The sequence below is a fragment of the Protopterus annectens genome, chromosome 1.part1 (assembly GCF_019279795.1).
Source record: "Protopterus annectens isolate FY-2018-M chromosome 1.part1, PAN1.0, whole genome shotgun sequence".
In the NCBI taxonomy this organism is placed as follows: Eukaryota; Metazoa; Chordata; order Ceratodontiformes; family Protopteridae; genus Protopterus; species Protopterus annectens.
The window spans coordinates 1755854628-1755880944 of record NC_056726.1 but is presented as its reverse complement, the minus strand read 5'-3'; positions in this window follow the sequence as shown (position 1 = coordinate 1755880944).

Sequence of the window (26317 nt, the reverse complement as noted above, 5' to 3'; positions counted from 1 at the left end):
CACCCAAAAAACCAACTAAAACTACTCCTTAAAGCACAATGGCTATGCCCATGCACTAACCCAGATTAAAACTAATTCTTCAGCATTACTTGTCTTTTACAACCTTTTCTGATCTCTTAGCCTCTTTGCTTCATTTTTTGCAAGCCTGAGTTTGCCTGCAAGCTTCCTTGTAGTACTTACAATTTGTTAACTTAGCCCTGCGCCATGCACCCACTTCATAGCTTTGAATGTATGTCATCTATTCCCCTTGAGAGTATAACTTCTAAACACACTTATAGTGAATTTCCATCTATCTCACTTTGCCTACTCCTCCTTGTCAATTGTCAACCCCTTAACCTGTATATCTTGCGTCTGCAACTACTGTATTTACTACACAGTATACCCACGATTCTTAGCATGTTGTTTGTATAATGCTAGCCTATACTAATGTTTGTTTCTCTGTCTGTACACACGTCATGTTGTTTCTATAATGTTAGCCTATACTTTAATGTATATTTTTTTCAATGTTTTTTTAGTTTTGATCTGTTATATGGTGTCTATCATTGTGTACTACTGATATATTACACAGATTGGAGCTTTTCTCCCCAGGCCTCTACTGAAAATGGACATGTATCCAGCTAGACTAGCCCGGTCAACAAATGTAAAATAAAAATAAATAAAAAAATATTTCTGTCTCGCTTCTTCTTCTTTTGGCTGTTCCCATTAGGGGTTGCCACAGCGGATCATCTGTTTCCATTTCTTCCTGTCATCTGCATCTTGCTCTATCACACCAACCACCTGCATGTCCTCTCTCACCACATCCATAAACCTTATCTTAGGCCTTCCTCTTTTCCTCTTACCTGGCAGCTTCATCTTTAGCATCCTTTTCTCAATATACCCAGCATCCCTCTTCAGCACATGTCCAAACCAATGCAATCTCGCCTCTCTGACTTTGTCTCCAAACCGTCCAACTTGGGCTGACCCTCTAATATACTTATTCCTAATCCTGTCTACCCTCATCACACCCAGTGCAAATCTTACCATCTTTAACTCAGCCACATCCAGCTCTGACTCCTGCCTTTTTGTCAATGCCACTGTCTCCAACCCATATAACATAGCTGGTCTCACTACCCTATTGTAGACCTTCCCTTTTACTCTTACTGATACTCGTCTGTCACAAATCACTCCTGATACTCTTCTCCACCCACTCCAACCTGCCTGTACTCTCTTCTTCACCTCTCTTCCACACTCGCCATTACTCTGAACTGTTGATGCCAAATATTTAAACTCATCCACCTTCGCCAACTCTACTCCCTGGATCCTCACCATTCCTCTATCCTCCCTCTCATTCACACACATATATTCTGTGTTAGTCCTGCTGACCTTCATTCCTATCCTCTCTAGAGCATATCTCCACCTCTCCAGGGTCTCCATAACCTGTTCCCAACTCTCACTACATATCACAATATCATCTGCAAACATCATAGTCCACAGGAACTCCTGTCTAATCTCGTCTGTCAACCTGTCCATCACCACTGCAAATAAGAAAGGGCTCATAGCTGATCCTTGATGTAACCCCACCTCCACCTTAAACGCATCTGTCACTCCCACTGCAGATCTCACCTCTGTCACTTTACCCTTGTACATATCCTGTATCACTCTTACATACTTCTCTGCTACTCCCAACTTCCTCATACAATACCACAACTCCTCTCTAGGCACCCTGTCATATGCTTTCTCTAAGTCCACAAAGACACAATGCAACTCCTTCTGACCTTCTCTGTACTTCGCCATTAACACTCTCAAAGCAAATATTGCATCTGTAGTGCTCTTTCCTGGCATGAAACCATACTGCTGATCACTAATCATCACCTCTCTTCTTAACCTAGTTTCTACTACTCTTTCCCATAATTGCATGCTGTAATTGATCAATTTTATCCCTCTGTAGTTATTACAGCTCTGCACATCACCCTTATTCTTAAAAAGTGGTGCCAAAACACTTTTTCTCCACTCCTCAGGCATCCTCTCACTTTCCAAGATTTCATTAAACAATCTGGTTAAAAATTCCACTGCCATTTCACCTAAACACCTCCAATCTTCCACAGTTATGTCATCTGGACCAACAAACTTGCCATTCTTCATCCTTCTCATTGCTATCCTTACTTCCTCCTTGCTAATCCATTGCACTTCCTGATTCACTATCCCTACATCATCCAACCTTCTCACCCTCTCATTCTCTTCATTCATCAGCCCCCAAAGTACTCTTTCCATCTGCTCAACACACCCTCCTCACCTGTGAGTATGTTTCTCTCATTATCCTTTATCACCCTTACTTGCTGCACATCATTACTAGCTCGGTCCCTCTGTCTAGCCAATCGGTACAGGTCCTTTTCTCCCTCCTTAGTGTCCATCCTTTCATACAACTCTTCATATGCCTTATCCTTAGCCTTTGCCACCTTTCTCTTTGCCATGCGCCTCATCTCCTTATAATCCTGTCTACTTTCTTCATCTCTCTGACAGTCCCACTTCTTCTTTGCCAACTTCTTTCTCTGTATACTCTCTTGTACTTCCTCATTCCACCACCAGGTCTCCTTGCCCTCCTTCCTCTGTCCATATGTCACACCAAGCACCTTTCATTTCGCTACACTAGAGAATACATTAAATGACTAGGATTTAACCATTTGGAAATGGGGACGAGGCACAGTTCCCTGACGTTATCAGTGGCAAGCAATTCCTTTCCAGCTAACTGCCCCAAATAAGCAAGGACTCTGTATTGGCAATAAACCGTACATTTAATACATCTTTCTTAAATGTCCTGCAGCAATGTCCATTCAATTTTATTCACCCACTGTCTTCAGTTGAAAGAAGTGCCACTGACTTTCCATATTGTAGCTTTCTTGGATGACTGCCATTTCAAATCTCATATCTAATGCAATTATAACAATGAAAATGCACAGTAATGCAAGCTGTATTTTCTCTTGATTTAAATTTCCAAATGGTACATGTGTGTTGTTGGGGGGGGGCATGAGGGGTGGGAGGTTAGAAAATGACAGCCTCTTGCTTTAGTCAGGTCAGCATCCAAGGAAACATTACAAATAACAAAGGAGTGCTACAAAAGACCCTTTTCCTACCATTGGTGTTCGCATTCAGTTGTATGCTTTGGGTTTACCTAACAAGACATTAATGCCCCCCTTCCCCCCTCATGATGACATAATGAGTAATCCCCTCTTAGGTCCGCAGGAAAAGCCCTTAACATGCCTCACTCCAGATCAGTTTGTTTTAATATCTGCTTTTAAGAGCTGCTTCATTGACCACAGTAGCAATGCAGCATCCTTTCTCTTACTTATAAGGATCACTGACTGCTTTCCAGATGTTACAAAGAAGCGGATGGCAAACTAGAATCCATTGGGCTTTATTGTCTATTTACTTTTCAAAAAAAAAAAAAAATATATATATATATATATATATATATATATATATATATATATATATACACACACACGTTGTGTTTCCTTTTGTCAAAATACCTAGAAAAATGTAATAAAGTACCTTTAATAACAGTAAAGCATGACAGTGTTCTCATGCACGTTGAACAATTTACATGAAAAATGAAAAACAATTTATCTGCACCTATAAAATTTCTCTCTTTGTGTGGGGTTTGCATATCATGAAAACAAGGATGGTTTAAGTGTTATGAATCACAAACACACACACACACACACACACACACACACACACACACACACACACACACACACTCACTTTCTCTCACTATCACAACCTGCAGAGCTCATGTTATCACTTGTGAATCAATGTGTCTGGCATAGCTGTGTTCTGTAATGTCACTGCAGAGCTCGAGCTCTTTCCGATGTTATCTTACCAACTTGGCACATGGAAAAGAAGTCACTCGTTTCATTTTGTCTAGAACTGGAGCCATCGCCTTAAAATAGTTCCAGTTATAACATATAAACATAGTGTGTATATTATTAAATTTCAATTATGCATGTACATTCCCAAATAAATGGAAGCGGCAATGAACTTCAAGGTGCTGAAGTTGTCATTATTTAACCTTTTGGGATAAGACAGAAAAAGAGGAAGGAAGGGTTGCTGATGTCTAGCTTTTAGCTTGGCTGTGTTTGTCCCTAATGTTTTAGTACAGTTAAGAAACTTGATATGAGATGGATGTTAGCTTGGACAGATGACTTGTAGGACTGATGGACCTTAGTTGGCTTTCTGGACACTAAAGTCTAATACTTAATAATAGTCTGTGTTGGGGGGGGGTCTCATTCCCTTGGAAGTTGGCATTGTGATATATTTTTTTCTTTTTTGTCTTTGTTGTACCAGGTATGGTATAAGTAAAGTTGCTTCATGCTGTCTTCCCTATACGTGCTTGTGTTTCTGCTACCTGTGACATGCATCTTGGTAGCAAAAACTGGAAGGGTTGATTCTGTTAGATGCAGGGTGTTTGTAATCTGTGTGTCTGTAGTGGAATGGGAACACAACACACGTCTTCATACCTTTCAACCTCAGAGGAAGAAATCTGGACCAAGCCATAAATAATGGGAAGACAAAGGCCCAAAAATAGTGAAAATTTTTAAATAATCCTCTTATAAACTTAGAAAATTGATAGATTAACAGGTATTGCATTAGGCTGAAATTTCTGAAGGGTATGAAACTCAAATGTCTGTCATTATATTCTGTCTTCCATCTTTAATGATTTGCCAATAATTTGCCAAAGTATGATTAAAGTTCATGAAATTACTATTGTTTCAATCAAACCAGTAGTGTTCTTCACAATTTGTATGGGGTTACATGTATTGGTAACATCTAAATGTGATTCTAGATTCTTTTTTATAAGACCCATTGCTCCTACTACTATTGCTACAGTCTGGGTATCTTTCTTCCACATTGCCCTCGTTTCTGCTTGCAAATCCTGATATTTTATGACTTTGTGTCTTACTGTACGCAAGACACGGCAGTCACTGGGTGTGGCGATTTCAATGATCAATGCTATTTTTGCCTTCTTTTCATGTACCACTATATCTGGTTTTCTAGCATCTGTCTTTTGAATTGCTGGTAATGTGTAATCCTGTGTGATGTAAACTTCATCATTTTCTGTGATGCTTTCTGCCTTATGCTTCCAGTGTTTTTCAGCCACTTCAATACCATAATGTTTGCACAACCCCCAAGTGCAACAGTCTCACCACATTATTATGCTTTTCAGTATACAGTCCTTCTGCCATTAGTATGTCACAACCAGCAATGAGGTGTGCAACGGATTCCAATTCTGTTTTACAAAACCTGCATTTGTCTGTTTCTCCCACATGCTCAATGGATTTTGTAAACCAACGTGTATGTAGTCCACTATCTAGGGCTGCCAATATTTACCTTTTATCTCTTGGTTTGAATTCACCTCTCTTTAACCATTCCTACATTCGATACTGATCAACATAAGGTGCTTCCAGAAGTTTTCTATACTTGCAATTATATTTATGCATTTTCCGCATTTCTTGCCTTCTCATCTGATGCTTCAACCTTATATTCTTCCTTTTGTTTTTTGGCACATTCAGTTGCTGCCTTTTATCTAATGCATAAAAGGCATTTTATCTATTCCATCTTTGTCTATCAGAAGTTACAAACTTCATGACACCCATGCAGACGGGAACTGAAAGTTCGACTACTGAGTCCTACACTAAGGCACTGTACGAGCACATCCACTCATGCATGAATCGTGCCATCCCAAATAGAACCAAGATGCTCTCCTCCAAAAAAAGGAAGCCAATCTGGTGGTCCCCTGCCATAAATAAACTTTACAACAAAAGGAAGAAACTGTTGCAGAAAACAGGAAAATCCCAGGATGCAAAAAACTCCCTTACCAGCCTCAGTAAGAAACTGAGATCCCTCATAAAATCTTCCAAAGCTAGTTACGAAAATAAAATTGCCAAAGATTCCAAAGACAACCACAAGGCATTCTATAACTATGTCAAGAATTTAAATGGCAATGCTCAGATCTGCTTTGAGCTACAACAGAATGGCTATAAATATACTGATCCCAAGGATATTGCCAATATCCTGGCAGATCAATTCAGTGTCAACTTCACCCCCCTCTCACTCACTAAAGGGCCCATCTCAATACCGGAAGATTGCCAAATTCCAGTAATAACCACCACACAGGAAGAAAATGTTCTCTCCAAAGCTAAGAATACAGCATCCATGGGACCAGATGACATCCTGGGCTGTGTACTACATGAACTACAAAATGAACTGGCACCTCACCTAAGTGTCATGTTTAATCATACCCTCACCTCAGGCTTCTTGCCCACGAGTTGCGCACAGCTGCAGTTATCCCACTCCACAAGGGGGGGATACACCTTGGATCCTGGGAACTATTGCCCCATCAGTCTGATAAGCCTAATCTGCAAGGCCATGGAACGTATTATCATGGAACTTATAAACAAAGACATTGGCAACCTTCAAACACTGGACCCTATCCAGTTTGGGTTCGTGAAGGGCCGATCTTGTCTCCTGAACCTGATTGTCTTCTTCAAATCAGTCTCCAGAGCTATGGACAAGGGTAAGGCAGTCCATACAGACTATCTGGACCTTGTCAAGGCCTTTGATACCATCCCTCACTCTGGAATCATAGAAAAACTTACTGAGCTGGGCATAAATCCCTAGATCACTCGATGGGTTGCCAACTGGCTTATTGACAGAACCCACACTGTAAAAGCAGCTGATTCCAAATCCAGCTCCAGACAAGTGACCAGTGGAGTACCTCAGGGTTCAGTCATGTGACCACTCTTGTTTGGCATGTACTTCTTTGAAGTACAGGCCAACACTAAGAGACTCTGGCTAACAAAGTTTGCAGATGTCTGCAAACCGGGAGCCATTATTGAATCCCCAAATGATGTGGATACTCTACAAAAGGGCCTTACAGAAACAGATGCTTGGTGCCAGAGCCATGGGCTCAAGCTCAATGCCAAGAAATGTATAGTTATCCCCTTTGGGAAGAAACATATACCCGTGAATTACCACATAGGTGGCAATACACTAAACACTGAAAGTGTGATAAGAGACTTAGGGACACAGGTGGACAGTGGTCTCACCTTCAATAACCACTCGTTTATATTACGTTATCGAAAGATGAAAATAGCGAATGCTATTTCATTGGCCCCAAAACATCTAAACATGAAAATATCGCACATTCAGAACAGCTGCTCTGAAACACATACACACAACACAAGCACATCAAACAAACAGCAACCACACACATACACTTAAATTCCTACATCTGACACTACACTAAACTAAACATACAGTACTATCTACCCACTTATCTTAACCCAAACCCTAACCCTAAGGTCGGTCACTATCGCATACTCACCTAACCCGCGCCCTAACCCTAACTCACTTAAACCACCCATAACCCTAAAGTCTGTCACTATCGCACACACGCCTAACCCGCCCCCTAACCCTAACTCACTTAATCTGCCCCTAACTGCAACGTACAAACAATCGCACACTTATCTGAACCCAACCCATAACTTTCCACCACAGCGCTAAGAATAGCGAAGCCACAGAAACGGCCAACCAAATTCTTTCCCGAGGAAAGAATTTGCTGTTCTGCAGCTTCGCTATTCTTAGCATTCGCTGAATAGTGTTTGATCTCAGAACATTCAAAGTTTTACTACTTCGATGTTCTGATATAGACCCATAACCACATCACCACAACAGTCAGGAAATCCTTCTATGTGGCACACCTCATCACTAAGGGCTTTTCATCCAGAAAAAAAGGAGGTCATTGTCCCATTGTACTCATCCCTCATTAGACCCATTATAGAATACAACGCCCCATTTGGTATGTACCTCTCAAGACATCTGCAACAACTGGAAAGGCCACAGAAATACCTCACTAAAAGAATCACAGGCCTAAAGCAGATGCCCTATGCTGACCGCCTTAAAAAACTCCAGCTATATTCTGTCACATATCGTCTACTCCGAGGCGATCTCTGCTTAACATACAAGGCCATGTCAAACCCAGAGCTGTTGGATATGTTACACTTAAAGAAATCCCAATCCCTCAGAGCCACATGCTCCAGGGATCTAATCCTTGCCATCACAATAAACAAAACATGTTGGAGGGATAGGTTCCTGACCCAGAGACTCCCCAGACTATGGAACAGACAGCCCATACATGTCAAGCAGAGTGCCTCTTTGGCCTTCTTCAAAAGGAACCTTGATGATTGGATGGGAGAAAGGAAATTCACCCTGGGGATCACGTCAGTTGCTCTGCTAGACAGGGGTCCAGGGAAGTAAATAGTGTGGGAAGAAATAGCCAGGAAATTGGTTACGTCTAGGCTTGTATAGGCCCTAGGGCCGATAGCCTAGTACCAACCTATGAACCTATGAGAGAAGGTTTCATTTGATGAGGAAACAGATTCTTTTGAGGAATCTGTGGCCTTTTTCTTCCAGATTCCCTCTCCCTGATAGGTTTTACAAGGTGCCTATTGATTACAAATTTCTTTACAAATGCCCCTCAGCTGACCCTTATGTTATGTCTGTCTTTTCAGGTAAATCCTCTAAGGTTTTGCCTTCTACTAAGCTGCTCCCCTCTGACAAGGACAACAGAACTATGGAAAGGTTGAGTAAAAATGTGTATACTCCTGCTACTATGACCTTCAGGGCTGTCAATTATCAGATCTATATGTCCAGGTATATTTTGCCTCTTCTCTGTCAGGCTTTTCAGGTTATTTTAGATATTCCTGATTCTAAGGGCAAGGCCAAATTTGGCCCTGTCTTTGTTAGGGCCCTCTTCTCAAGTGGCTCGCCATTCCATTAGATGTAGTTATGATGCAGCTGATGCCTCATCTAGAGCTGCTGCCTTTGGTTCTGTGTTGGGAGGTACTCCTGGCTACACCTTCAGCCTCTGCCTGATGATATCAAGACCAAGCTGATGGATGCTCCTCTTGTCAATAAAAGTCTCTTTGGATCTGCAGCTTCTGGCTTTTTAAATCTCTTCAGGAAAAGAGTAAGGCTATGCAGGAATTGAAAAAAGAAGTTATGTACTCACCATAACATTCTATGTTTGTTGGCCATCTTGACATTCATTCTTACAATGATGGGTTCGGAGCTGATCCTCGGCTCTGACTTGGCTGAATACTTAGCTGAAAGTCTCAAATTGGCTCGTGGCAAGAAGGTATCCCACAATGCAGTGGTGTAATTCCCCAGATCTTGTTTGCTGCTACTACTGAACAACATGCACACTATATACATATCTACAAAGATATACATATATACAAGTCCATATCATACATACTGGAAGGAGAAACAAGCTGAGACAAAGAACTTCTGAAAGTAGTAAAAAATCTACCAGATCTACAAGGAGTCTTTGACAGGGGGAAGGAGGGAGGGTTCGTAAGAATAAACGGTGAGATGGACAACAAACATGGAACATTATGGTGAGTACATAACTTCTTTATGTTATGTTTCCTATCTTGCCTTCATTCTTACAATGATGGGACAGCATCCCTAGCACCTTTACTCTGGGTGGCTCACGGGAGTACACCTTTAAGCACCATGGAACCAAAGGATGCCGTGTCCCTGGAGGCCAAATCCACTTTGTAATGAGTGATAAAAGTATGTGGAGTAGTCGAAGTGGCAGCTGCACAAATATTATCCATGGGAATTCTGGCTTGAAAGGCAGATAACGTAGCCATTGCTATAGTGGAAATAGCCTTCACTTTGAAAGGTGAATCTCTGTGATCTGAGTTATAGATTAATGTAATACAATTAGAAAGCCAATTGGAAAGAGTAGTTTTTGAAACTGAGCTTCCTTTTTTTGCATCAGAGAAGGATACGAATAATTGGTCAGATTTTCTGAAGTCTTTGGTACTATGCAAATAGAATCTGAGTTGTCTGTGCATGTCCAGTTGATGTAATTTGTACTCTGCCTTGTTGCTATGATTAGGAAAGAACACTGGAAGCTCTATAGATTGGTTTATGTTGTTTGGAGAATAAAATTTAGGTAGAAAGGATGGGTTAGTACGTAAGGATACCCTATCCTTATGAAAGATCAAATATGGCAGTTTAATTGAAAGAGCTTGCAACTCTGACACTCTTCTAGCAGAAGTTATAGCCATTAGAAACAAGGTCTTCCAGGACAGGAACTTGAGGTCTGAAGATGAAGAGGGCTCAAAAGGTGGTAAGGTGAGATGAGACAAAACAAAATTTAGATCCCAAGGAGAGAGGGATTCCTTAAAGGGAGGTCTTAATACGGAGGCACCTTTTAAGAAGGCTCTATACAACCTGTGTCACATTAAGCTGGAAGTAGAATCACCAATGTGAAAATTTGAAATTGCAGCAAGTTGAACCCTGATTGTTGCTTCAGCTGAGCCTTATTGAAACAGTCCACAAAAAATTCCAGAATAGAATGAACAGGTGCAAAAAAAGTATTGATGTTCCGGTCTTGAGCACAAAAGGAAAACCTCTTCCATTTACTAGAATACAGCTTTCTAGTGGAAGCTTTATGCGAGGACATTAAGATATGTCTAACTGTAGGAGTGAAATTGTGAAGCCTGACTAAATTGGGAAGTAGAGCAGCCAAGCTGTCAATTTTAGGATGTAGAGAGAAGGATGAAGCTCTCCTGATATATGAGTCAGTATATCTGGCACTGGGTCCAGAGTCCAAGGCTTCTCCTGAAGATGAGGCCAAAGGAAGGGGAACCAAACTTGGCAAGGCCAGTAAGAAGCAATGAGAATTATCCTGCTTCTGAAGTATTGAGTTTTCTGAATTACTCTGGGTATGAGAAGAAAAGGAGGAAAGGCATAAAGAAGTCCCAAGGACCAATCTTGAGCAAGTGCATCTCTCTCGGGGTCTCCCCCGGAGGGGGGATTAGGATAAAGTAGTTGCTGCACTTGGCATTCATGGGAGTGGCAAAGAGATCACAGCAATGCTTTCCCCATGCTCAGAAAATCATTTCCGCTACATTGTGATTGAGAGACCACTCATGAGGCATTAGGATTGCTCTGCTCAGCTTGTCCGCTATCACATTGGACTTCCCTGGAATGTGCATTGCAATTAGAAAGCACTGGGAAGAAACTGCCTATTGCCATATTATTAGGGCTTCTTGACAAAGGGGGTAAGATCTGGCTCCCCCTGCTTGTTTATGTACCAAACCACAGACATATTATCTGACTGTATCGCAATTGTCCCTAGAGGATGAGAGTCTTGAATTGCTTGCAATGCAAGAAGCACTGCTCTCATCTCTAGAACATTTATATGCAAGTGAGCCTCGTATTCTTGCCATGTACCTTGGACTGTTCTTCCCAGATAATGTCCCAGATAATGTCCCCCCACCCTATCTGGGAAGCATCTGTGGTCACTGTAGCTATGGGTTGATGTGGAACAAAGGGTCTGCCTATTGTCACCTGAGTGGAGTGTATCCACCATCTTAAGTCATTCTTGCAAGATTCTGTTATTCTGATCAAGTGAGACATTGGATGCTCTTGAAGTGACCATTGGGAGAACAATAGCCATTGAAGTATCCTCATGTGCATTCTGGCAAGAGGGACCAGTATAATCGTGGAAGCCATTGTTCCTAGTAATTTTAGAATTATCTTTGCTTTCACTTTGGTCTTGGGAAGAAGGTGAAGTATCTGCTGTCTGAGTGCTATAACTCTTTCTGTTGGAAGATGTGCTACCATGGAGGAGGTGTCTAGATCTGCACCAATGAATGTAATATGTTGACAGGGCAACAAGGCAGATTTTTGAAAGTTTACTGTAATGCCCAGCTGATTGCAGATGTCCAAAGTTAGATCCCTGGCTTGTAGGAGTAGATACCTGGTGGTGGCAGATAGGAGCCAGTCGTTTAGATAGGGAAACACTCGGAATCCTAGACATCTCACATGAGCCGTGACTACTGCATACATTTGGTGAACTCACTGGGGGCTGTAGTAAGACCAAAGGGCAGAGCTCCTAACTGGTAATGGCTGGCTCACAGCCGGAAGTGTAAGTATCTTCTTGACGTCCTGTCCATTTTTGCATCTTGAAGGTCTATCGAGCACATCCAATCATCTTTCCCTAAAAAGGGAAGTATAGACTGCAGTGTCACCATTCGGAACTTTGACTTCTTGACAGATTCATTTAACTTGCTTGGGTCTAATATGAGCCTCCAGTCCCCTGTTCTTTTTGGCACCAAAAAGAATCTTAAGTAAGTTCTGAATCCTATTTGGTCTGCGGGGACTTCTTGGATGACTCTTTTGTGGAGCAACTTTTGAATCTCTATAGTTGCTTGTTCCCTTAGATTGGGTGGAACATCTGGGATTATTTTGGTCTGTGGAACAGGGTTGGAAAAAGGCATGGATTATCGTCTGGATATTATGTTTAGTATCCATTTGTCTTGTGTGATATTTTGCCAGGCTTCTGGGTACATTGATAAATGTCCCCCGACTGTCTCCAGAGTAGAGCAGTCGGGCCTCCTTTCAGGAGTGCTGATAAGGGTTTCCATGAAAAGAATCATGGTCACCCTGGTTTTGCAGGCCCCCTCTACCTCTAGGGTGGCGTCTACTGTTATTACCTCCCCCTCTCCCTCTGGGGAAGGTATCACCCCGTGTGTCCTGGAAAACTCTCTGGGATCTTTTGAAGCACATCTTTCTGCTCTTCTGGCCTTTAGGATAAGGCCTTGAAGGTACAGAAAAACATACTCCAGCGGCAGAGAGAGTTTTCCCTTCCTGCTCACACTGAGTTAGAGTGTCTTTTACTTTGGGTCCAAAGAATGAGTAAGCATCAAAAGGGGCATTAGTAAAGGTAGACTTAAAGGGCTCTACAAAATTGCACAAGTGCATCCAGGAGTGTCTCCTAAGGGAAACTCTGGAACCCACTGCCCTGCTCACTCCATCTGCTGTGTAGCATATGAGCCTCATGGAGGAGTTGACAATGGAATTTAAAGTGGACAGCTGGGAGGAGACCTTCTCATTCCCCCCGCAGCTAATGATCTTTGTAGAGTATCTCCTAGCTCTTTCAGGAGATCTCTTTGTAGCCTTGTAAAATGGGATACGTAGTTCAGAGATCGCTGTGAGAAAGTCGCTGACAAAAAGATACACTTCCCATATCTGTCCATCATTCAGAAGTCTTAATTCGGAAACAGATGAGAAAGTCTCTGCAAGTTCCTTCTTGGTGGCTGCTGCATCTATGGGTACCCCCTTGGTTAGAAAATCCTTGCCCGAAGGAGCTGACAAAAATGTGTTTGGCCTCCGAGGGACCAATTCCATAGTATCAGGTGACTCCCATGCCTTTCAACTAACCAGGTCCATTAGCGCATCGAAAGGTGGACACACCCAGGAGGCTAAAGGTTTAGATCCAAAGACCTTCAGGTACACTTACTCCTCATCAGAAGGGGTGGTGGCCTGCCAGCCGCCTCTTTGCTTGTGGATCTCTAGAATATCTGCAAATGAGATATTATCAGAGGATGACCATGGGGACCCTTCTGACTCATTGAGGTCAGTGTCTGAAGTGATGGGCTCATCTGGGGAGTCAACATGCTTCCTCTTGCAGGTTCTCTTCCAAGGTGGCTCCTCAGAAGGATATTCTGGGGAGGCCTCGAAAGAAAGGGGTTCACCCATTGGGGGATCCTGAGGCTCTGGATTTCTGCTGTCCTGTGGAATGGGTGGTGCCGAGACAGTAGCCGGTGCCTTAGCGGTATGGGTACTAGTATCCTTCTGTGGTGCTGAATGGGTAGACAACACACTCCCCATCAGCTCAAAGGTGGATCTCCCCAGCTCTGAAAACTCCCTCGGCTCCGAGGAGACATAGGAAGGCACCAGAACTAACGAGATCGGACCCGAAGCTGATGTGGGAGCCGAGCTAACCCAGGCCGATGCTCTGAGGGGTAGACTCAGCACCGAAGAAGATCGGGGCTGAGAATCCAGCTGCCAGACTCCCCGGATGGCACTGAGACAGTCGAAGCAGATGTCGGCTCCGTGAACACCAAAGGGGGTCCCAGAACTGATGGATCCACAGTAATAGGTATCAAACACTCTGGCTCTGAAAGACCAGCTTGACTCGGAAGAGGAACAACTCTGGGTACAGTAGGATCTGAGACCAAATGGGTAGGAGCCGAGAACAATTTAGTCAGTGCCAGTGACTTCAGGAGTCTGCGCACCACCCATTCCACGTCATCATCTGATAAGCTCCTGGTGGACCTGGAAGATATAGATGGACAGCAAGACCTATGAAGGATTGGGGATCTCAACATCAGAGAAACCAGCGAAACATCCATGGACCAGCTCTGAGTGGAGGTATCTTGCAGCTCCGAAGGCTTTGGAGCCGAAGTACAAGGCCTGTCAATCAAAATGACCTCCGGCTCCGAGGACTGTGGAGCCAAGGAAGTAGTGGCCATGGAAATTTTTGGATGTTTGTTGGCTCTGAATGAGCCAAGGTTGAGGGTGAATGTCATTTCTGAGGCTTATCCTTTTTAGAGGAAGGAGACAAAGAAGAGGATGAAGAACTATGGATGGCTTCCTCAAAAGAAGGCTTTAAGAGCCTTTTCAGAATCAACTTGTTTCTCCTTTCCTGAAGTACTCTAGCACTAAAAGAATGACAAAAGGTGCAGTCTTCCTGGAGATGAATGGCACCAAGGCAATGAACACATATAACATGTCCATCTTACTAGTTTGAGTTGGCTGTTGGCATTTAGGACATTTAGACCAGTGTCAGGAGCCGAGGCTGATTTTTCCTGGAGTGCACAGCAGGCCTTGTTACTTCACCTTCATTTAGTTTTGCAATGATTCTATTCATTTTGGATTATTTATATTTTGGTGCTGATTTTCCTGTGGACTGGATTGGGACTTCTGAATTGCTGCTTGGAAGATGTAAGGATGTTTGTTGGGGTTGAGTGCTACATCGTGGTCATTTCAAAATGTCAGCACAGAAGGTGGGCTGAAAACTAGCGGCCTATAGTGGCTGTTATTTAACGGATTTACATCATGGTTGGAAGGGTGTAGTATAACATCCAAATGATTCATGTATGTGCTTTATCTGACTTTCTGACTTTTGGACTGTTATTTTGAAGCTGGAAGAATTTATGTTGGGGTAAAGAAACACATTGGGCCATCTTAAATGTTCGTGCATAAGTGGGACTGTAAATCAACAGTTTATGGTGGCCGTCATTCAGCGGATATACTTTTTGGTCAAAAGGGTGCAATATAACTCTTAAACGATTTATGTATGTGCTTTTTTCAACTTTTAACAACTATTTTGGTCATCTGCTTCTTGACTGACGATCGTTTCTTATACGCCGCCCAGTCCGATACACATGTTCGATGCTCTTCTGGGATACGGTTCTATTATAGGAGGTGTTTTTTTTAATATTTTAACAAGGGAATAACACGTAATGAAGAATACACACATTTTGGGACATTAACATTGTTATGGACCCATGAATGGAACTTTGAAATGTCATTTTTTATGGTATCTCTTTTCAGGGCATATTATTGTGAATACTATGTATGAAACTGTTGGATTGAATTACTGTGATTACTAGAAGGGATGTATGTAACTGTTGGTTGGTTTTTGTAAACCATTATACTATTCAATGACAAGCATTTTAAAAATGTTTGTTGGGGCTGAGTGCCACATTACGGCCATTTCCAAATGTCTGTACAGAAGTTGGGTTGAAAATTAGCAGTATACAGTGGTTGGTATTTAGCGCATTTGTTTTATGGTTGGAAGGGTGCAGTATAACATCCAAATGATTTATGTATGTGCTTTATCTGACTTTCTGGCTTTCAGACTGTTATTTTGAAGTTGGAAGAATTCATGTGGGGGGTAGAGAGACACATTGCGGCCATTTTAAATGTTTGTGCATTAGTAGGATTATAAATCAACAGTTTATGGTGGTCATCATTCAGCGGATGAGCTTTTTGATCGAAAGGGTGCAACATAACTCAAACGATATATGTATGTGCTTTTTCTAACTTTTTACAAGATTTTTTTGGTCATCTGCTTTTTGATTAACTATTGTTTCTACATACGCCACCCAGTTCGATCTACATGATCGATGATCTTTTGGGATACAGTTCCATTATAGACGGGGTTTTTCAACAAGGGTTGACAGCAATGAAGAATATACACATTTTGGGACACTAACATTGTTATGGACCCATGAATGGAACTTTGTAATGTCATTTTGTATGGTATCTCTTTTCAGGGCATATTATTGTGAGTGTTATATGGGATGTATGAAACTATTGGATTGAATTATTGTGATTATTAGAAGGGATGTATGTAATTGTTGGATGGTTTTTGCAAACCATTATACCATTTGCCATTGATTCAGACATTTTGTAAAGGAGCCACTGCTCTGGTTAACTGCCACTTAAATAGGTTCATAGGTTCATACTAGGCTATCTGCCCTGGGGCAATTACAAGCCTAGCCCGATTTTGTTTGGCTTACGCCACCCCTTGATTTGAGTATACTGTGCCCTTTTTAAGGTTTAGTTTACTGTGCCTCTAATAGTGACACGGAAGTAATCCCCGGGACAAACCTACGATCCCCCATCCACTCATCAAGATTCTTCTTGAAGAGATTCAGTGAGGTGCTCTGCCTAACATGAATTGGAATTCTATTCCAGAGCGAAGGGAGCCTCTGGGTTATGAATCTGTCCCTCCAGCAAGTTCTATTTATTTCTGTGCTGAGGTTCAAGTCCCTCGAGCGTGTGGCTCTAAGGGATTTAGATTTACTGAGGTGGAGCATGTCCATTAATTCTGGATAGGACATAGCTTTATATGTCAGGCATAGATCGCCTCGAAGTAGGCGGTATGCAACTGAGTAGAGGTGGAGTTTTTTTAACCGAGCAGCATATGGCATCTGCTTGAGTCCCTTGATCCTCTTGGTGAGGTACTTTTGGGGTCTTTCTAATTGCTGCAGGTGTCGGGTAAGGTACATCCCAAAAGGGGCATTATATTATATGATAGGCCTGATGAGGGATGAATAAAGGGGCACGATTACCTCTCTTGATCTAGATGTGAATCCTTTCATGATGAGGTGGGCTATGTAGAAGGTCTTTCTAACCACTTTGGCAATGTGGTTGTCAAAGGAGAGATTGCTATCAACTTGGGTCCCCAGATCCCTAATTACTTTCTCTGTACTTAATGGGTTACTGCCTATGTGGTAATTTGTGTGCACATTGTTTTTGCCAAAGGGTATGACTATACACACTTTTTGGCATTTAGCTTTAGACCATGGCTCTGGCACCAGTTATCCGTCTCTGTGAGACCTTTTTGAAGGATGTTTGTGTCAGCTGGAGAGTCGATTATGGCACCCAGTTTGAGTCATCTGCGAACTTGGTGAGCCATAGTCCTCCCATGTTGGCCTGTACCTCGGAAAAGTATATACCAAACAAGAGCGGTCCCAGGACAGAACCTTGTGGGATGCCACTTGTGACCGGTTTCGAGTCTGACATGGCTCCAGCAACTCTCACTCTGTGAGTTCTGTCTTTGAGCCAGTTTGTGACCCATCTTGTGACATAGGGGTTTATATTTAAGCTGGATAGCTTATCTATTATGCCCAAATGGGGTATTGTGCCAAATGCCTTTGCTAGGTCCAGATAGGCTGTGTGGACTACCTTCCCTTCATCTATAGCTTTGGTGACTGTTTCAAAGAAGTCGACCAGGCTCAAAAGGCAGGATCTGCCCTTGACGAAGCCGAATTGGGTAGGATCTAGTGTCTGTAGGTCCCATAGGTCCCCAATGTCTTTGTTTATGAGCTCCATGTTGATCCTCTCCATAGCCTTGCAGACTAGGCTAGTCAGGCTTATGGGGCAATAGTTTCCAGGGTCCGTAGAGGCTCCACCTTTGTGGAGTGGGACCACTGTTGCTGTACGCCATTCTGTGGGCACATATCCTGTAGTGAGGCTGAGATTGTACAGCTGTTTTATTTGAGGGGTTAGTTCTTCTTGGAGTTCATGTAGGACGCAACCCGGGATGCCATCTGGTCCCATGGAAGCAGTGTTTTTTGCTTTGGAGAGGGCAGCCTTCACCTGAGCATCAGAGATGTTTGGGAGGCAGCCCTCTGCTGGGATAGATACTTGCTCTTTTGGGGGGGGGGGTGGAGAAGTTTGCACTGAACCCGTCTGATGTCTGTGGGTTCAGTGTATTTTTTGTCGTTTAGAATCAACTCAGAACAAGTCTGGGAGTTGCATCCAAGGTTCCTAACATAACTGAAAAAAGCCTTATGATTGTCTTTAGTGTCCTGTGCAATTTTTCTCTCGAAGCTGGCCTTGGAGAATTTTATGAGGGATCATAATTTTTTGCTAGTACTGATCAGAGCTGCCTTCCCTATTAGGGATTTCGCTCTATCATGTAGTAGCTTCCTCCTTCTGTTGTACAGTTTATTTATGGCTGGGGTCCACCAGACTGGACGCCTGCCTTTGGATGATTGGGTCTTGGTTTTGTTTGGGGTAGCATGATCCATGCATTCCTGGAGATGTCCGTAGAATGCGTTTATATAGGATTCTGCAGTTTGGGCCATAGTTTCCACTGGCCCTGGGGCCTTGAAGGATTCCACTTCGGTTTTGAGAAGTTCGCTTTTGAGAAGTTTTTCACTGTGGTTTTCTGGGTTTGGGGGTGGGGTCGGGATGTGGATATCCAGTGAAATTAATTTATGGTCTGATCTTACCAATGAGGGATATACTTCTGGTATGGAGCATAGAGTACCCATGTTGGTAATGATCAGGTCTAGTATGTTATCCCCTCTTGTGGGAGTGGTGACTAGTTGTTCCATAGCATTTGAGTTTATAATTTCCAGGAACCTTTGGGCTAAGGTGCTGGGGCTTGAGTAGTGCTCCCAGTCTATGTTTGGGTAGTAGAAGTCGCCCAATATAATGGTGTTCGGAGAGATCTTCATGTTCTCCAATGTTTTCAGGAAAGCCGAGTGGGATTCCTGACTTTGAGAGGGTGGTCTGTAGGATGCTATAAACTGAAAAGCAGTCTTGCCCACTGTTAGTTGCACATGGATGATCTCCGAAACTTCGTGCAATGCCACTAACCTGGAGGTGTGGATATCCTTGATAAATATGGAAACTCCCCCTCCTTTGGTGGTTCAGTCCGGGTTTTGGAGCCGAAAAGCATGATATGAGGTATAACCTGGTAATGCTGGGGTGCTCCCTGGAGCCTTGAACCAGGTTTCTGTCACTGCACAGATATCGATGTTCTCCATACTGAGGAGAGCTTTGAGTGCATGCATCTTGAGGTTAAGACTTCTGGCGTTTAGCAGCATTACCCTTAGTTTCTTGTTCCTTGTGCTGTCTATGGAGGTGGGTTTGACTTTTGAGCCTTGCCTAAAAAAGGCACTATGGGGGTGGCAAGAGCCTTTGCCAATATCCGAAAGCCCAGTGGTGACAGGTACAAGCCGTCCCTAGTGAAACAGCGTGGCTTGTCGAGCATGTCATCACAAGCTGACAGACACTGGATCCCCTTTGAATGACACCAAAATTTTAGCCATTTGTTAAAATTGATCATTTTGTCTTTGTACTGTGGCATCATTCTAGGTGAGGGTAAGATGCTGCTCAAGGTCAGGGTCATACCGGCCTGGGCTACATGATCAGAGAGCTTCTCTATGTCTCTTTTCATGTAGCCCAGGGAGGTATGTCTCAGGTCATTCACACCAGCATGTACGATGACTGAGTCATATTTGTATTTGCTTTGGAGTGACCTGAGTGCTTGCATTATGTGGTGGATCCTAGCGCCCGACAGGCAGCTCACTGTGACCTTCTCTTTGTTCAGTCTGGTGAGCAGGATGTCGGTGTGTTTGACAATAGAGTCACCTATTACAAGAGTATCAGGTGTGTTTTTCAGCCTTAAGGGCTGTGGCTGCTTGGCACACTGACTTTGTGGGATATGTGTTCTGCGTGTTTTGTTTTGGGGTAGCATTTGCTTGGATGTCTGCTTTGGAGGTCTCTGTTGCTTAGGTAGATTTTTATTTAGAGCCTCTGAGTATGTTTTTGTGTATTTATGTGTTTGGTTCGCTGATGTGGTGGGACTATGTGATACTGGAATTGTGTTGTGTGAGGTTACCTTCTCCTCCTGACTGGTTTCACCAGTTTTGAGATGAGAGAGCTCAGCCTCCAGTTTGGCTATATGGTTGCATCTCTCACATATATTTGAACGTGTTTGGAGGAGGAGAGGGTTGTCCGTGTACATGAGACAGTTGTAACATTGCCTCAAAATTCCCAGATTCACCAGCTGGACTGGAGAGGAAATCTTTGACTGAACTTTGGACATGCTAGAATAATATAGGGAAACTGAATTAAGATGGACCAATAGGGGTCAAGGTAATCGTAGAGAGTATAAGAGTAAGTAGTGCTTATGGTTTAATAGTGCTAACTTGTAAGATTACTTATTTGGACCAGTGAAGGGCCTTAGAATGAGAATATGGTGTTTAATTTGAGAGATAGAGCAGTTCTAAGGGAAAAAGTGAAGAGCAGACTTTGTGGAGCCAGGAATAGTTTAAACCCAATTAGGCGGCGCTGCCCGTTGTTGCGCTATGCACAAAATGCAAAACCGCAAGAAAAGAGGGTTTTAAGAGAGGGAGATCAAGGAGTTTGGAATTGACCCAAAATGGCCAATAAAACTACGGTTTCAAGTCAGTAACCACTCCCACAGGGGCAGACAGGCTGCTCAATGTTTATCACTGCCACTGATGAACAGAGAGACTTCCCTTTAGCCCAAGCAAAAAATGGCCTCCAAGAAACTTACAAACAGTTCAGAACAGCAAGCCTGTAACTGAACTTTTTTAAATCTCAGAAAACTGGGAAAAAAGCAAGATTTTTTTTTGTTTTTTTAAAGATAGAAGAGGTTCACAAGTATCAACAAGTTATAACAGTGCAGTAAATGACCCCACACTTGAGTGCTAGGCCAGAGACAGATAAAATGCAAGTTTTAAGAAAAAAACGATTTTAAAAATAAGTGCAAACAGGAAATTCAGTAAACAGCTCTAGGTTGTGTTCTAAATACAGTTACCAATGGAGAAATCAAGTTTAACAAGCCAGAAAATGCTCAAAGTAGGCGGCTATGCAGAAAAACTTAGCAAATAATCTGAAGAAAAATATTTAAAATCTCAAAAGTGGCTCCTTTCTTCTCTCAGTGTTTTCTCCTCTTGGTGGATGCTTCCCCAACAGCCAAGTCTGAAAAGATGCCAAAACCACGAGGCAATCTAGTTTTAAGAGAGGGAGATCAAGGAGTTTGGAATTGACCCAAAATGGCCAATAAAACTACAGTTTCAAGGCAGTAACCACTCCCACAGGGGCAGGCAGGCTGCTCAATGTTTATCACTGTCACTGATGAACAGAGAGACTTCCCTTTAGCCCAAGCAAAAATGGCCTCCAAGAAACTTACAAACAGTTCAGAACAGCAAGCCTGTAACTGAACTTTTTTAAATCTCAGAAAAGTGGGAAAAAGCAAGATTTTTTTGTTTTTTTGTTTTTTATAAAGATAGCAGAGGTTCATAAGTATCAACAAGTTATAACAGTGCAGTAAATGACCCCACACTTGAGTGCTAGGCCAGAGACAGATAAAATGCAAGTTTTAAGAAAAAAACGATTTTAAAAATAAGTGCAAACAGGAAATTCAGTAAACAGCTCTAGGTTGTGTTCGAAATACAGTTACCAATGCAGAAATCAAGTTTAACAAGCCAGAAAATGCTCAAAGTAGGCGGCTATGCAGAAAAACTTAGCAAATAATCTGAAGAAAAATACTTAAAATCTCAAAAGTGGCTCCTTTCTTCTCTCAGCGTTTTCTCCTCTTGGTGGGTGCTTCCCCAACAGCCAATGGTTTATTGGTTGAGATTATTCAGGGTATGTTCCTGTTTCTGCCTGAAGGGATATAAGAAGCCATTGGACTGTAGTAAACTGTTACACCTCTCAATGACAAGCATTTTGAAAATTATAGAGCAAATTTTCTAAGTTGCATGTATTCAGTGGATGTCTTAACCAACTTTGATTGATACATTGGGAAATAACAAAAGTTTATAGCTGGGAGTAGACCAATGTGAAAAGAATTATTGCTCTTGATTCCTATTTTGTATGTACCTAGTATATTATTTAATTAATTGCCACATTTGGAAATAGTAGTGTTTAATTGTACAGTGTGCCAGGGATTTGGATTCCTTGTAAATGGACAATTTCTAAAGGGGTTCTTGTTAATGTACAAAGTTTTATACAGTGAAGAATGTATAGGTTATGATATATGGTTCCATATTATATGTGTTCTGGACACACATTCAGCTTATCTACAAAAAGCAAAATATCTCACTGTGTGATGTTTGTAAATGTACAACTGCCTTTTGAATGTTTGATTATATGTGGATATACCCTAATTGGGATTTAACAAAACTGGACTGTAGCCATATTATTTGGCATTATTAATGTACCTATAGGTATGTTTACATTTTTGCTTTGGACAATTTGGGATAATGTTATACTAGGTATGTTTATGCAGAGTCATTTATATGGAGGAAGTATACATACTCCCTGAAACTATTGCTCCAAATTTTTTTTCAGGGATTTATTGGGCCTTTTGCACCTTGTCTGTTCAGTCACCACTGTCAGCTGTTTTTTTTGAGCAACATATAGTTTAAGTGAACTTTGAAGTGAATCCCTGGACCTTTGCTGGGTGGTTGGTGTGTGGCTGGTTCCTCAGTTTCCTTCCCTGGTTGTGCCTTTATTCGGACCATCTGTGTTCTAAGTAGCCTTTCGGTTCATTGTTGTGCAAGTTAGGGGCTTATTGTCATGGATTTGAACAACATACTGTTGGGCCTTTGTGCTGACTGGGATGACATTAGAGTGTTCAGTCTGAGTTCTAAAAGTGATGGTGCAACTGAAATAGGCCAGGTTAATCCAGTTGACGGCTGTAACTTGCTCTTCAGCAAATTAAGCAAAAATATGAAGACCTTACGCACAAACATTTAGCATCTAAAATTGTTCAAGGCTTACCAGAACAGAAATATTATACCGAGGGGGCTGAGAGTTAAAATTCAGCCTTTGGTGGGTAAACCTGATGATATTTTGATTAGAGAGTGGAATATGGCACAACAAAAGGCATCTATGGCCTTTGTTAACATATTGACTTCCTATTATGAAAGGATTGTGGAACAGAATATGAATGATGTTAAAAGATTGTGTGAGGAAGTGAATGATTTTGAAGGCCAGTCACCATACACCAACAACTTGAGCAAACTCTCTAGGGAGCTTTTATCATTTGAAAACAAAAGAAAAGAAGTTGCACAAATTTAACAGGGATGTGGAGGACTATGACAAGGGCAGGCCTTTTGAATCCCAGAAGAGCGTTAGGTTTACAGAGGGTAATCAATATGGGTCACATACCCATAGAAAAAGACCTTGCTCTATTCTCAGAAAAACAGGTCATGGTTTTAGCACTTCAGGAGAGGAATCCTCGGCTACTGACAATGATAGCATTTATGTCAGTGATTCCCCAGAATTTAAGAAGGGGCAGGTTCAGGATCACCCTTTAGGGGTAGGACACACGGGGGAGGGGGGGTACAAGCACAAGGGTAGACACTATAGAAAATCTGTTACAATCAATGGTGAAATAACTACTGAGTATTCCAATGTACACAATATTTCAAAGCATACATTGTCTTCTGATGAGACTCAACTTCTCAATAAAGGGTTGAACTACATTCCTGGCTTTTTCATTGATGAAAATTATTTGGTTAATGACATTACAGCTTTTTGTAGAAAATTGAATTTGAAATTATTTTTTGGTACACATGATGCACCTCAAAGATCTACTGAATTCCATTTTCACAAATCCAGTTTTGCTCATCCTATGAATAAACATGTGTCCATCTTTCAACAAGCAGTTCTGAAGGATATACATTTTTAAGTTGTGTCCTTTTCAGGTATTGAGACATAATTTGTCCAAAGTGGAACAAAATGCATTTAAGGAACTCCAGGGAAACACTGAGATTACCATCCTACCGGCTGATAAGAGTGGGGTAATATTAGTCATGAATTCCACTTATTACTGGGCTGAGGGAAATAGGCAACTTACTAACCCTCAGCACTATATGAACATGCCTATTGACCCAACCCCTAATTTTAAGAAAGCAATTGATGAATTTTTGGAAAAAGTGGTGGATAAAGGTATTATCAGTGAACGAGTTAGACAACATCTTACTGTAGTGAGCCTGGTAAGCAATACTTATACCTTCTGCCCAAAATTCACAAATATCTTAATAAATCCCCAGGAAGATCGATTGTGTCGTGAATAGGTTCTCATTCTGAGCCTCTAATCTATGTTCTTGACTCAATATTTACAGCCATTATTGCAACATGTTAGAGCTAGAATTAAAGATACAACTGAAGTCCTACAGATAGCGTCTGATTCCCAGTTAGAGCCCAATTGGTTGATGTGCACTTTAGATGTCAAGTCACTTTATACCAGTATTCCTCACTGGGCAGGCTTGCAAGCCTTGGAGTACTGGCTTAAAAGGGTACAGCTTTATACTCCAGGATTCAATACACTGCTTGTATGCTTGACAGAAACGTCCTAACCAAAAATGTATTCTATTTCAAGGGTGAATGTTAATGGCAAACCCAAGGTACAGCTATGGGGTCATCTTTTGCCCCTATTTATGCTGATCTGTTCATGGGTTATATAGAAGAACAGATCATTTACAATGATGACCATAACATTTTTTTGCTGGAAATTGACATATGGTGAAGATTCCTGGACGATTGTTGGCTAGTCTGATGGGGAGACATTGACTATCTTATGGAATTTGCAATATATTAATGAAAACAAGTGGGGTATGGAATTTATTTTAATGTACAGTAGGGAGGAAATTAATTTCCTTGATGTTAGGATTTTGCGTCTTTCAGATCATACATTACACACCTCAGTATACAGAAAATACCCACAATATAATAATCTGTTGTATGCGTCTAGCCTACATCCTAGGAACACTATCCAGAATATCCCAAAGTCTCAATTTCTGAGGATCAGAAGAATTTGTTCTTCTGAAGAAGACTTTCATACCTCTAAACAGGATCTTACCAACAGATTTTTTGACAGGGGATATAGAGGGAGTGATGTTATTGGAGCTAGCAATTAGGCTACTAACCAACAGAGATCTGAAATGTTGCAATATAGACATAAAGAACATAGACAGGGGTCAGATACTATATGAATGGTAACAGCATATGGCAGGAATGTGGGTTTATTGAAAAATGTAGCTCATAAACATTGGAATATTCTTACATCCAATGAAGAACTGGGCTCCATTTTACCTGAGAGGTGTCAATTTTATTTTCGCAAAGGAAAAATCCTGGGTTCTCACTTTGCCCATTTCAAGAAGATCTATAGGGGGGATCAAGAAGGACAACAACTTAAAATCACAGGAGATAAGCTTGTAGGCTCATATCCATGTGGACATTGTGTATTTTGCAAACACATGCTTAAGACTAAACAATTTACAAGTAACAACACAAGCCTATTTTTTTTATATACTTTTTTTGCTAATTGTTGGACTGGGTGGTCTAATTGGTCAGCTGCACTTGCTCTGTCTTTTATGTGGGGCAGACGTCTAGATCTCGGCATTGTCGCATGTCTGAACATCTAAGTGATATACGAAATCAAAGAATCACAAATCCCCTATACAGACATTCTCAAGTACACACTACAGCTAGGTATACTTTTGCAGTAATTGATAAGGTCATGGGCAATAGAGCCTTTAAAACAGGATGGCACTTTATTTTGAATCAAAAAGAAAGGAACTGGATTATTAAATTAGGGGGATTATTCTCACCTGGTTTGAATGACAAAATGTGATGTATTCATTTATCTTTCTTTTTCATTTTCAAAGTTTTTTGCACTAATTATGGTGGAAGTGATGTCAGAGGAAATGATGGGACACTGTGTGTGTTTTAAATCACTCAATATGTTTATGGATACCACTGATGAAGGCTATTTGCTGAAACCGGTCTGGAATGTGATATTATTAAAGTACTATTTTGGTCCTTATGGTGCTGGCTTTCTTTATTGAGTATATGTGAAAACCCCAAAGGCGACAGCAACAAGAACAACAAGAAAAATGTTTTACCTTAGACTAATGAAGCTAATGAATCTACACCAACAGATACTACAGGACAAATACAAGGAACGACAAGTAGGGGACGAAAAATAGAACCTCTAACTCAAACGGTTCTATTTCCTGGACAAGACAATCATACACTACAAGCCCTCTAACTTAAACGGGTGAATAGCTCTCTAAATTAAACGAGCTATAAAGAAACTATCAGACAAACAACAACCACTACAAGG